The following is a 12,846-nucleotide window of genomic DNA, read 5'->3' on the forward strand; positions in this document are numbered from 1 at the left end:
TTGGCGAACTTGTTGTTTCTATGTGCCCAGCCTGTTTGCAAGCCTTTCTTCATCACTGCCACCCTCTGTCACCACTGGCACTCTCTTTGTTCACCCATGCCACCCTCTGGCTCACCCATGTCACCCTCTGTGTCATCACAGCACCCTCTGGTTCACCAGTGTACATTATTGGGGCAAAGCAAAGCACTGCCATCCTCTGTCAACACTGGCACTCTGGTTCACCCATGCCACCCTCTGGCTGGCACACCCATGCCACCCTCGGTGTCATCACAGCACCCTCTGGTTGACCAGTGAGTGTACATTATTGTGGCAAAGCAAAGCACACCTGCTAAGTGCTTTAAGTTTTGCAAAATTAAATTACAACAACACCTGCCCTGCCCCAACTGACATTAATGAAGGCTGGCACCTGCTTGTCTGCTCCCTTTCCTTTCCTTTTCCTGTTTGTTGCAATTTTTTTTTTTTAACAGGAACCTAACCGAATTCTGGAGGGCCCCTTCAGGAAGCACTACAGGGAATGGTTACAAATGATGAGGTTGAACTTTTGCACCTGCTCATAGCTTTTGCTTTTGCAAAAATAGTTTTTTTGTAATTTCGCGCTATTCGCGAGGCGCGGCGTCGTGCGAAATCGACCGTAGAAGCCGCGAACTCGTGCGAATTACCCCAAGGTCGAGTATGGGCGCCGCCATTTTGTTTGCGTGACGTATTTCCGTTTCCGCCTGCGAAGTGTAATCTCGCGGAATGAGCGCGTTGCGAATACAAGTTCGCACGAGTTCGCGAGAGAAATCGCGTGCGAACTTACTTACGCTCACGTGATCGGACCGCCATCTTGTTTTTCATTCATTCCTGTGTCTGGGCTAGGTGGTGTTTCTAATCCTCTCTATATCTCTGCCATCCTTTGCTTGTTATAATATTTTTTGAATCTATTTAAATTATTATCTATCCCTCTAGTTTTCTAGCTTTATATTTTTGTGTTTTAGGCTACTTTTGTTTACTTTTCAACTACTTTTTTAAACTTTTATTTTTTTCTTCCCTAGTCTTATTCTTTTACATTTTTTCTCCTTGTTCCTACCACCTGCCCAGACCATGGTGAAGACAGCAGTGAAGCTGCCCAAGACGGGCCCGCAGCCCGTGCCCGGCTCCCGTGTGGCCGTTTAAGGGCGGAAATGGTGGTGCCCAGGGAGATCTTCAGCCCTGAGGAGGTGGGCGCACTTGTTTTCTATGTACAGCGCCTTCTCCCCAGGACCATCGCGGCAGGCGGCAGGATCGCTGCTGGCTACACCAACTGCCAGGAGCGACGGAAGCGGTGGGAGCAGGTGTGCTGGGCCCTGTTTGACATCTCGGGGGTCCAGCGCACCTACAACCAGGTGACCCACCGCTGGACGGATATCCTGGACAGGGAGCGCGACCTGCTTGACCTGCTGGGAGTGGAGGTCCCCGGGCTTGGTGAGTAGTAGTAGCAATTTTTTCATCACTCTCTACTCTGTTTTTTCCCCTGCTCTGTGTGTTATATTGCAAATGTTTGTTTTAACTTTTCTACAAAGAGCAATAATGCTGCCGATTACATTGATAGTAGAGGTAAATTAATATTTCAAAATCTTCTGTGCATTTCAGGTGCACTGCTCTCCTTCTCTGGGGCGGTGCCACTGCTTATTTGTTTTCTATTTTGTGTTCATTTAATTGGGCTGAGTAATGTATGAGTGTACTTTACAGAACTGCGTAATGCTAGACACAAAGGGGCAGATTTACAATCCCCTTGTGCCACGTTTACGCTGCCTTACCTGACGCAACAGCGACGTAAACGTGGCGCATCCCTGCGAGTCATGTACAACGTGATGCATCTAGGAAGATGCGCCACGTTAAGGCCTGGGCCTGCGCCACAATGGGTGCGTTCCCACACAGGGGTGGGTGGGGCGGTCAGGCAGCTGTGCGCCTCGCAAAAGTGCCTGCGTGAAATCTACAAGATTTAACGCAGGCACTTCCGCGACGCTGCAACGTCAATTCTTTATGCCTGCTTGCTTGAAGCAGGCGTAAGGACTGATGCGGTATGTTGAGTATTGGGCAGCCCTGAGCATTGCTAGAGTTGTATCGCGCCTGCGACGCGACTCTAGAGATGCGCCCCTCTTTCGTCACGAGATGCGTCACGCATCTGCCTACCCTTGCGCCAGGGTGTGCCGCATTGTAAGAACCCTATTGACAGAAAGAAGGGTTTGGAAACGCGTCGGCTATACGGCTGTTCTAAAGACGATGCAACCCAAATGTTAGGTGTTGACACATAAGCATAGGGCGATGCTACTAAAATCATATTGCCCAATATGTCTGATCCATGTAACAGTTAGGACTAGCGCATAAGGATCAGTACCTGAATTAATCTAGATGTATATGATTTAATGTTTGTTTTGCATTCAAACAGTGAAAGTGTAACGGTAGGGTGTTAAAATATCGATAACAAAAATATAGCTGACATAAATATCGTTGCAAAAATATCGTTTACAAAAATATCGACACCCTATACTTAAACAGGTAAGTACATAAATATCGACTCCAAAATATCGTTGTAATTAATATAGATGTAAAAAATATCGACTTTTTAAAATAATTAAAATTACATTAAATAATAAATAAATGTAAGTACTATTAACAAAATACATTACATTACTTTTTAACTATTTCAAAAAAATGTACTACACTTTTTAATTATAAACTTAATAAATGTGGACATATAAATTGATTTTACACATTACTTTATATAACAACAATAATACATATATATAATTAAAATACCCCATTTACCCAAAAACCCAAAACTGACCCTGAACCCTAAAAATACCCCTTTACCCAAAAACTCAAAACTGACCCTGAACCCTAAAAATACCCCTTTACCCAAAAACATTTTCACTAAAAAAATCCTGTACACACACCTAAAATTAATTAAAAAATTAACATAATTAATTACATAATTATTATTCAATTAACTAATTTAAATTAATTAACTATTATTTATTACACTATTTATATTTATTTAAAACATTAATTAATCTATTATTTCATTATATTTAAAACCCCTTTACCCAAAAACTGAAAACTGACCCTGAACACTAAAAATACCCTTTTACCCAAAAACTGAAAACTGACCCTGAACCCTAAAAATACCCCTTTACCCAAAAACTGAAAACTGACCCTGAACCCTAAAAATACCCTTTTACCCAAAAACTGAAAACTGACCCTGAACCCTAAAAATACCCTTTTACCCAAAAACTGAAAACTGACCCTGAACCCAAAAAATACCCCTTTACCCAAAAACTAAAAACTGGCCCTGAACCCTAAAAATACCCCTTTACCCAAAAACTGAAAACTGACCCTGAACCCTAAAAATACCCCTTTACCCAAAAACTGAAAACTGACCCTGAACCCTAAAAATACCCTTTTACCCAAAAACTGAAAACTGACCCTGAACCCAAAAAATACCCCTTTACCCAAAAACTAAAAACTGACCCTGAACCCTAAAAATACCCCTTTACCCAAAAACATTTTCACTAAAAAAATCCTGTACACACACCTAAAAATAATAAAAAAATTAACATAATTAATTACATAATTAGTATTCAATTAACTAATTGAAATTAATTAACTATTATTTATTACACTATTTATATTCATTTAAAACATTAATTAATGTATTATTTCATTATATTTAAATTACTTCCCACCCTACTCCCCTATAAACCCACAACCCGCTACGGAACTATTAATACTAAATTCAACTGAAAATACATTATTAAATAATAATATACTACTAAAAATACTACTTTGACTAAAAATAATCATTAAAAACACTACATTACTTATATTTATTTAAAAAACGATATTATTGTAAACTATGTTTTTGTAAACGATATTTATTACAACTATATTAATGTTAACGATATTACTTACCTGTCTGTCGATATTCTGGTCAGACGATATTTTTGTCATCGATATTTCTTCCTGTAGATATTTTTGCAGCGATATTTATGTTAGTCGATATTTTTACGACGATATTCCTGCTCTGTACCAGTGTAACCACACATGAATGTTTTCTTATTTGTTTTGTTTTTAAATACTGTATAACGCATGAAACATTGTATGTATTGTTTCCACAGTAAAAGGAATGCTTAATCCTCTGAAGATTGTATAAAATGTAAATATGTTTTGAAAATTCTAAAAAATGACAAATGTACACACAATACCTTCTTGAAGTAACTTATAGAAGGCACACACCAGCTGAATAAATAAGCTGTTGTGACTCGAATTCGAGCCCTGGCATTCCCTTTTTTTGATATAGTATATGTTGTCCAGCCAGTACTCGTAGGACAAAACCCCTCTAGTGATAAACGTAGAAAGAGCAGGCGAAGGCCTGCGTGGGTTTCACGGCAAAAAAAGCCAGAACAACTTTCCAGCAATTGGCTCAACGGGTTATAGACCATAACCTGTTGGAACATGTCAGAGGAGGAAACACTCTCCTTTTCTGAGGCACACATTAAAAATTTAATTTCGGGACCATCTCCATTCTTCTCCATCAAACTTAGCACAAACGCACAACAACAGAATGAGAGTGACAAGTTACTAAGACTGCACAAGAAACATACACGTACAGAATTGCATGGGCATTTTTTGTTTGAACACCTCAAGGCAGGCACTATCCCTTGGGGTCTTCAAGTAAAAAACATACCGGTGGTGTTTACAGAGGACCCAGTATACAAAAAGGGTTTTAGCTATATAGCGACAAAGTGTAGCAGAGACCTTATGGTCCACACTGTTGAAACAGCCAAGAGAATTTGCCAAAAAGAACAGGAAGAGATAGAGCCGTTGATTAAAGCAATAGAGGACAATCATACAATAGACGAATCCAAAGCTTTACTCGAAAAAATTGATAAGGAAATTGCCACATTCAGAGACAACACTATCAACTTTAGGTCCAACAAATTTGACAAGGACGTTAAGGCCTTCAAAATTGAGTCAGTTTACCCGTACTTGAAAGAGGACTACTACACTCAAATTGAATCTCGAAGAGTCTTATCACAGTACCAAGGGAGGTCCAAAAACAGATTTGTCACCTTCTCAGAGAGTTCATCATCGGAATCGGTTAATGATTCAGACCCAAGGGAGGGACCCTCAAAAAGAAATCCTTTTTTAGAGAAGGGCGAAGGCAGAGGCAGAGCAAGATTCAAACCCCAGCCGCAACCATGGGAAATGAGAACACGCAGAACTCAGTAAAAGACATAAATCTGACCTCCATAGTGAACATATCAAGTAAAGAATTAACTGTTCACGAAAAATCTGTTCTTGAATTAGGACTTAAATTTGTGCCAACAACCAACACTGATTTGACCAATTTTAAAATAGAAGCACTAGAGTTTTGCCGCAAACTGAGACTCAAGGCATTTTTCCACAACAAAGAAGACACCCGAGTAGCAGAACCCTCTAACTTGTCTAACAAATCTACATTTGTTCCCCCAACGTACACAATTCCAAAGGAAATAATAGCCTTTGAACAGACCGTTCTATCCTCCATCACACAGTTAAACAAACAAAAAATATTTTTGAAAAGGAACATCAGTAGAGATCAACAAACGGCTTTGAACAATCTACGCAATGATGATTCTATAGTGTTAAAACCCGCTGACAAGGGGGGCGCACTGGTGGTCTGGGCAAGAGATAAATATATAGCTGAAGCTAACAGTCAAATTAAGAACACTGATTGGTATAGAGAAGTCAAAGAAGACCCAACTCCACAAATACAAGCTGAGATCCAGACGAAACTCACAGAGGGCCGTGACAAGGGGATATTAGGAACGAAAGAGTTCCAATATCTCAATAAAAAGAGCCCACGTATTCCAGTCATTTATTTTCTCCCGAAAATACATAAGAGCATAACTGAACCACCTGGAAGACCCATAGTCTCCGGGTGTGATTCATTATTAGAACCACTGGCCAAGTATGTGGATGTGTTCATAAAACCCTTTCTGTCTGAAGTAACATCACACCTTAAAGATACTACGGACTTTATCAATAAGGTAGAAGGAGTCCCATTTGATGGAATGCAAGATCTGTTGGTATCCTTCGATGTCACATCTCTATATACCCAGATCCCTCAGGAGGAGGGACTGGAAGCAATGGAGTATTACTTAAATACACGACCACGACCACAAAGAGTCCCCACAGACTTCATCATCGACTTAGCTAGAATAGCTCTCAAAAGGAATTATTTCCGGTTCATGGATGCGTTCTACGTGCAGGTGAAGGGGACCCCCATGGGGTGTCCTTACGCCCCAGAAATGGCGGTTCTCTTCATGGCCCTGTATGAGGAGCGCTTCATTTACCACAACAACCCATTTCTCCAAAATATAACAACATGGTATCGTTATATTGATGATATCTGGTGCCAATGGAAAGGGTCTGAAGAAATGCTGACCGACTTCCACCAGTGGCTGAACACCAGACACCCAGATATAAAGTTCACGATGACACACAGTAGAACATCCCTTACCTTCTTAGACGTGGTGGTTGTTCCCCATGATAACAAATTAACAACTACCTTACATCGTAAAAATACTGACAAGAACACAATCTTGCACTTTGCAAGCTATCACCCCAAAAGTTTGAAAGCTAATTTGCCCTACGGACAAATGTTGAGAATCCGACGTAACTGCTCAAGGAAGGAAGATTTCATAACTCATTCCCAAATACTCAGTGATCAACTCCATCAAAGAGGTTACCCCCGTAAACTATTGAAACATTCAACTACACAGGCAAGGCATACCCCACGTGAAGAACTATTGAGAAAAAAAGACACTAAACCCCTTGACCGGCCGGTATGTGTCACCACATTCGGGCCATACACCAACAAATTTAAGTCCATCATTCTAAAAAATTGGCACCTGATAACGAACTCGGAAGTTCCAATGGAGAAGCCGTTGTTCGCTCTGAAGAAAAATAGAAGCATCTCACAATACATTGTGAGAGCCGACCTGGGAGTCAGCCAAGCCAAAACGGACTTACGCACGCTGTGGAAAATACCACCCATAACAGGTCATCATAAATGTGGCACGTGTGCATCCTGCCCCAACACAATCGAAGGGGAGGAATTTCAATTCAATGCAATAAAATGGACACACAAAGGATTCTCAAATTGCAAAACAAATAACGTAATATACACAATTACGTGCCCTTGTCCTAAGTTGTACTTTGGGAAAACCACCCAAAAAGTAAATCAACGAATGGCTCAACACAGGTCCAGGATCAGACACAAAGTGATGTCTGCGCCCATGGTACAGCACTTCGTGGAACATCAACACACCGAGTCAGATTTTAAATGGACAGTGTTACAAGCTATGAAAGTCCCTCCTAGGGGAGGAAATGTCGATACCATGTTGCTTAAAAAAGAAGCCTACCTAATTCTTAAATTTAATTGTGTGATGGACGGGTTGAACGAAATATCAGAACTGCAAAGATCTAATTATTGAGTCCTCTGCTGACCTACCCCTCATCAACGAACACATTTAATGGAACATGTCAGTCATTGCGCTAACTACCGCATCATCCACCTTTTCCTTAAGACAGATGAAATAGAAAAGCGAGTGTAAAAAAGGCATAATGTGGAAAACTACAAGTCCCATAATGCCTAGCAGCATATAATAACAGGAAACCGAGTCCCATTAAGTGTTGGAAATCTGACTTAGCAGCAGCGTTAGAAGTGGGAGTCACGCGGCCCCTTGGAGCCTCGAGCACTGCTTTAACAGACAGAGGTAAGAATGTATAACGAACAGACCGAAACGCGGCCATAACCTAAGTAGGATTGTCGAGTAATGGTCGGCACCTTTTTGTTTAATTCACAGAATAGTTAACCGCTCGAACGCACCACGCTTCAAACGACAGAAAGTGCAGCAGTGCCTGAGTTTCCCCTCGGCGCCCAAACACAAGTAGGCACGTTAGCGCTATAGTGCGTGTATGAGATTGAAACATTCTCCACCACGATCAGGTTTAAAATCTTTTTTATAATTTGCATTTAAACAGAACGCCAACACCGTGGGACTACATCTAGATTTCCACAAACGGTCACTTCAACTCTGCGAGTGATTAGGAACATACACTACAAGTAAGTGATAGCGCATCGTCAACTTTGATTCAAAATGTGCAAAAACGTGCTAGAAAGTTACAAACTGATAAACCCACCATCCTTTAATTCCATTTAGGCAATGGTGAAATATTATGGATAACTTGATGCCCAGCCTTTGAAAATCACAGCCCACAACAAACGTGATAAAAGGTAATAATCCCTCGTAGGTTTCACCTATATTAGAAGACAGTTAAACAGTTTAGAGAACAGGAGATACTAAATGTCCCTTACCTCTACACCACAGGTACACAGCTCAGCCCTGAGGAAGAACCCTATTGACAGAAAGAAGGGTATGGAAACGCGTCGGCTATACGGCTGTTCTAAAGACGATGCAACCCAAATGTTAGGGGTTGACACATAAGCATAGGGCGATGCTACTAAAATCATATTGCCCAATATGTCTGATCCATGTAACAGTTAGGACTAGCGCATAAGGATCAGTACCTGAATTAATCTAGGTGTATATGATTTAATGTTTGTTTTGTATTCAAACAGTGAAAGTGTAACCACACATGAATGTTTTCTTATTTGTTTTGTTTTTAAATACTGTATAACGCATGAAACATTGTATGTATTGTTTCCACAGTAAAAGGAATGCTTAATCCTCTGAAGATTGTATAAAATGTAAATATGTTTTGAAAATTCTAAAAAATGACAAATGTACACACAATACCTTCTTGAAGTAACTTATAGAAGGCACACACCAGCTGAATAAATAAGCTGTTGTGACTCGAATGCGAGCCCTGGCATTCCCTTTTTTTGATATAGCATTGTAATTGCGGCGCATCTGCCATGACGCAAGGTTAGTTTTGCGTTACGCATTTGTTCTGGTGCACCTCTGGAGGTGTGCAGCCCAAAACTCGTAAGTATGCCCCTAAGTGTCAGATTTGCAATTACCTGCGCTGTTTATTGTCCATAATTCTTGCTAAACCTACCTGAGTGAGCCGCTTCCTTGTGCAGACAAATTGCACGACCTGAAGCAGTTTAGGGCTCCCGGTCTGCCTTATTTACTTATCCCCGAGGCACTCAATCCACGGCCGCCATCTTAGATAGGGGCCTGGACAGCGCTCTAGTGGCTGGGCGATTTCGGCCCAATCACCATAAAATGAAGCCCTCTTCTCGTCCGCGCAGCGGGCGCGCCGTTGGCGCGCCGGAGGCGCGCCAGAGGCAAGCCCGTCTGGGCCCGTCCGGGCCAGGCCGGGCCCAGGGCCACTCACTATGCCCAAATCAGGAGGTAAGAGACTACAATACTCGAGGGATCATCTTCTTCAATACCGCCCAACCACATCTACCCTCACCCCCATACCGCTAACCTCTGACATTACTAGAGGGAAACACCATACAATTAAATCGGTCAACCTAGCGTTACTTAATTGTAGATCTGCATCTAAACACTCCGTAGAAATCAACCAGCTGATCCAGGATATGACATTAGATGTCCTTTTCCTTACGGAAATGTGGCTTACGCCCCATTCCGAAGCCGACATCGTCAATATGCTACCCACAGGCTACCTCATATTATACCAAAATAGATCTAAGGGCAAAGGAGGAGGGATAGCGATTGTTTATAAAAACACCCTTACCTGCAGAATACAAAATGGAGGTATTGAGGACTGTGAAAACTTACACTTTTCCCTCCAAATAAATCCCAATAAAACCCTTTCGGGATTTCTCATCTATCGTCCTCCCACCAGCTTAGGAAATTTCGTCAATTCTCTGCTAGAGGCCACCATATCCACGGGCACTTTGACCTCCAGCTTTCTCCTTCTAGGAGACTTAAATCTCCACTTTGAGGACAACAAAGATAAAGTTGCTGGAGATATAATCTCGGAATTAAAAGCATTTGACATCCAACTTAAAAACTCCGAAGTAACTCACTCCAAAGGACATCTTTTAGACCCACTCTTCACTAATCTCCTTAATCTAGAAGTCTCCCACCCACTCCCCCTCCCATGGTCAGATCACTTTCTGATTCCTTTTTCTTGGCAGATCACTTCTGTCACCCACCAGACCCTCACCCCAAGACAACAGGATAGAATTTGGTCCAAAATACCTCTTGAAAATTGGGTGCAAAAACTAACTCACTCTGCCCCTTATGCAGATCCCGACCCAGACAAAGCAGATAAAAAATTTAACAACTGGCTTACCTCTACCTTAGACCAAGTCGCTCCGAAGAAAAATCTAAAGAAAAAATGCACCTCTTTTAAATCCCCCTGGTACTCCCAAGAACTCAAGATTCTTCGGAAAAATTGTAAAGTTCAAGAACGCAAATGAAGGAAAAACTGGGACCCACTTTTTAAAGAAGAATATAAAAAATCAATGAACATCTATAAACTAGCCCGAAAGTCAGCTCAGGCATCCTTCTATGAGGAAAAAATTAAATCTGCCTCTAATTCGTCCCGCGAGACCTATAAAATTTTCAAAAACTTATTAAAAATTCCAAATCCCTCCCCAACCCAGTTACCCTCTGTTGCTAGATGCAATCAAATAGCATCTTATTTTCAGAACAAAATAACTACCATTCTACAAACCCTCCCCCCCAAATCTGACAAAATCCCCGCTGAAACCTTGACTCGTTCATTAAATGGTCCTATCCTCGACAGCTTCCATCAGATGACCAAGGAAGAATTCCTTAAAACTCTCTCAGGGATGAAAAGTGGCTCTCCAAACGATCCTGCCCCCATTCATATCCTCAAACAAGTGGGACCCACTATCTCACACCAGGCCACCGATCTCATCAACGCCTCCCTCAGCCAAGGAGTGGTCCCCCATAGCTGGAAACATGCAGTAGTAAAAGCCATACAGAAAAAACCAGGTCTCGACCCACTTGATCTCTCCAATCTTCGCCCTATCTCCCTACTACCAGGGATAAGTAAGATCACGGAGAAGGTTGTTAATCAACAACTATCGGCTTTCCTAGAAGCCAACAACCTTCTTCGCCCTTCTCAAACTGGGTTCCGTCCTGGGCAGGGGACCGAGACCGCCCTTCTTCAAGTGATGGAGGAAGCCAGCTGCATCTTGGATTCAGGGGGAACGGTGCTACTGATCCTCCTGGATCTAAGCGCTGCATTTGATACGGTGGACCACGAGATCCTGATACAGCGACTGTCCAACTTAGGAATAAGAAACACCGCACTTCGATGGCTCACTTCCTTCCTTAAAAACAGAACCTTTCAGGTCTGTGAAGGTACTGAGCGATCCGATTTTTTCCCCCTCCAGTGTGGGGTCCCCCAGGGCTCTTCATTGAGCCCTACACTATTTAACACCTACATGGCCCCCCTGGAAAAAGTGGTCTCCCCATTTGGGATAAAAACCATCACATACGCTGATGACACCCAAATGGTGGTCTCTTTTTCGCTAGAGAGTGCTCAAATCAATAACCTTCATGACTGCCTTGAAGGGATCTATCAGTGGATGTGTGATTCAAGACTGAAACTGAACGGCTCTAAAACCGAGCTCATGCTACTGGGACCACAAACATCACTCCTCCCCAGCGCAATGTGGCCATCTTGCCTAGGGACCCTTCCCCAACCCAAGCCGGAGCTCAAAAGTCTGGGTTTCTGGTTAGAACAGGACCTTTCTCTTAAAACCCAGGCAAAAAAAAACGCAGGTACCTGCGTAGGCCTACTTCGCTCAGCCAGGAAAATTCTCCCCTTGCTCCCTGCCCCCTCTCAAAAGCTCCTAATACAAGGGCTGATATCATCGAGGCTAGATTATGGCAATGCCCTTTTCCTGGCAGCCCCTGAAGCAACCCTGAACATCTTGCAGAGAACTCAAAATGCCGCTGCTAGGCTCCTGACAGGCACCTCCTGCAGAACATCAGCTAAACCTGCATTGAAGACCCTTCACTGGCTCCCAATCCGTGAAAAGGTCAAATTCAAGGCACTATGTATAACGCACAAAGCTCTACAAGATCAGGGTCCCCCGTTGCATAAAACTAGGCTCTTCCCATATAAACCCAACAGATCTCTGCGTTCCTCCCATGGTAACTTGGCCACAGTACATTAATTTAAGAAAGCCCGTACTGGAGGACGTCGTTTCTCAGTTGCAGCAGCAATACTGTGGAACGCCCGACCCATCCATCTTCGAGCAGAAACGAATCACAACAAATTTCGCAAGCTTCTCAAAACCCACCTGTTCCCACAATAATTTGCCTATTCCCTTCCCGTTTTTTGCTTCTCCCCTCAGTGGCTAGTACAATCCCAGCGCTGGGACGCCCCCGGGCAGCCATGCGCTCTAGAAATCCCGTTTTCATTTCATTTCATTCATTTCATCCCTGCAAAGTGTGCGGCACGCCAGCACCACCCATGGTGCGCCGTATTTACAATGCGGCACACCATGGTCCCAAAACGTCACCGAAGCATTTACGCATCGGTGCCGTAAAGGCGGCTCATTGATGGAGTTGCGTCGCAACAATGGTGCAGCTCCAGGAATGCTGCGTCAAGCCGTACGTCTGCTTCATGCAGGTGCAGGGTTTGAGTGACGCATCATTGTCCTAAATGACTGATTGAAATTTTATATATTCCCCATAGCCACTTTTAGCATGCGTTCCTGCGCAGGAACGCCCTCCCTTGCACTGGAACGCTCCCTTATGGCGCAGGGCTTTGAAATGGGATGCATCTCCCATATGCGTCACGTTGTTAATATACGCCACACCATGGCGCCTCTCTTGTTGTGGCGCTGCGTCACAA

Source organism: Lissotriton vulgaris, chromosome 3_1 (genome assembly GCF_964263255.1).
Source record: "Lissotriton vulgaris chromosome 3_1, aLisVul1.2, whole genome shotgun sequence".
NCBI classification, from domain to species: domain Eukaryota; kingdom Metazoa; phylum Chordata; class Amphibia; order Caudata; family Salamandridae; genus Lissotriton; species Lissotriton vulgaris.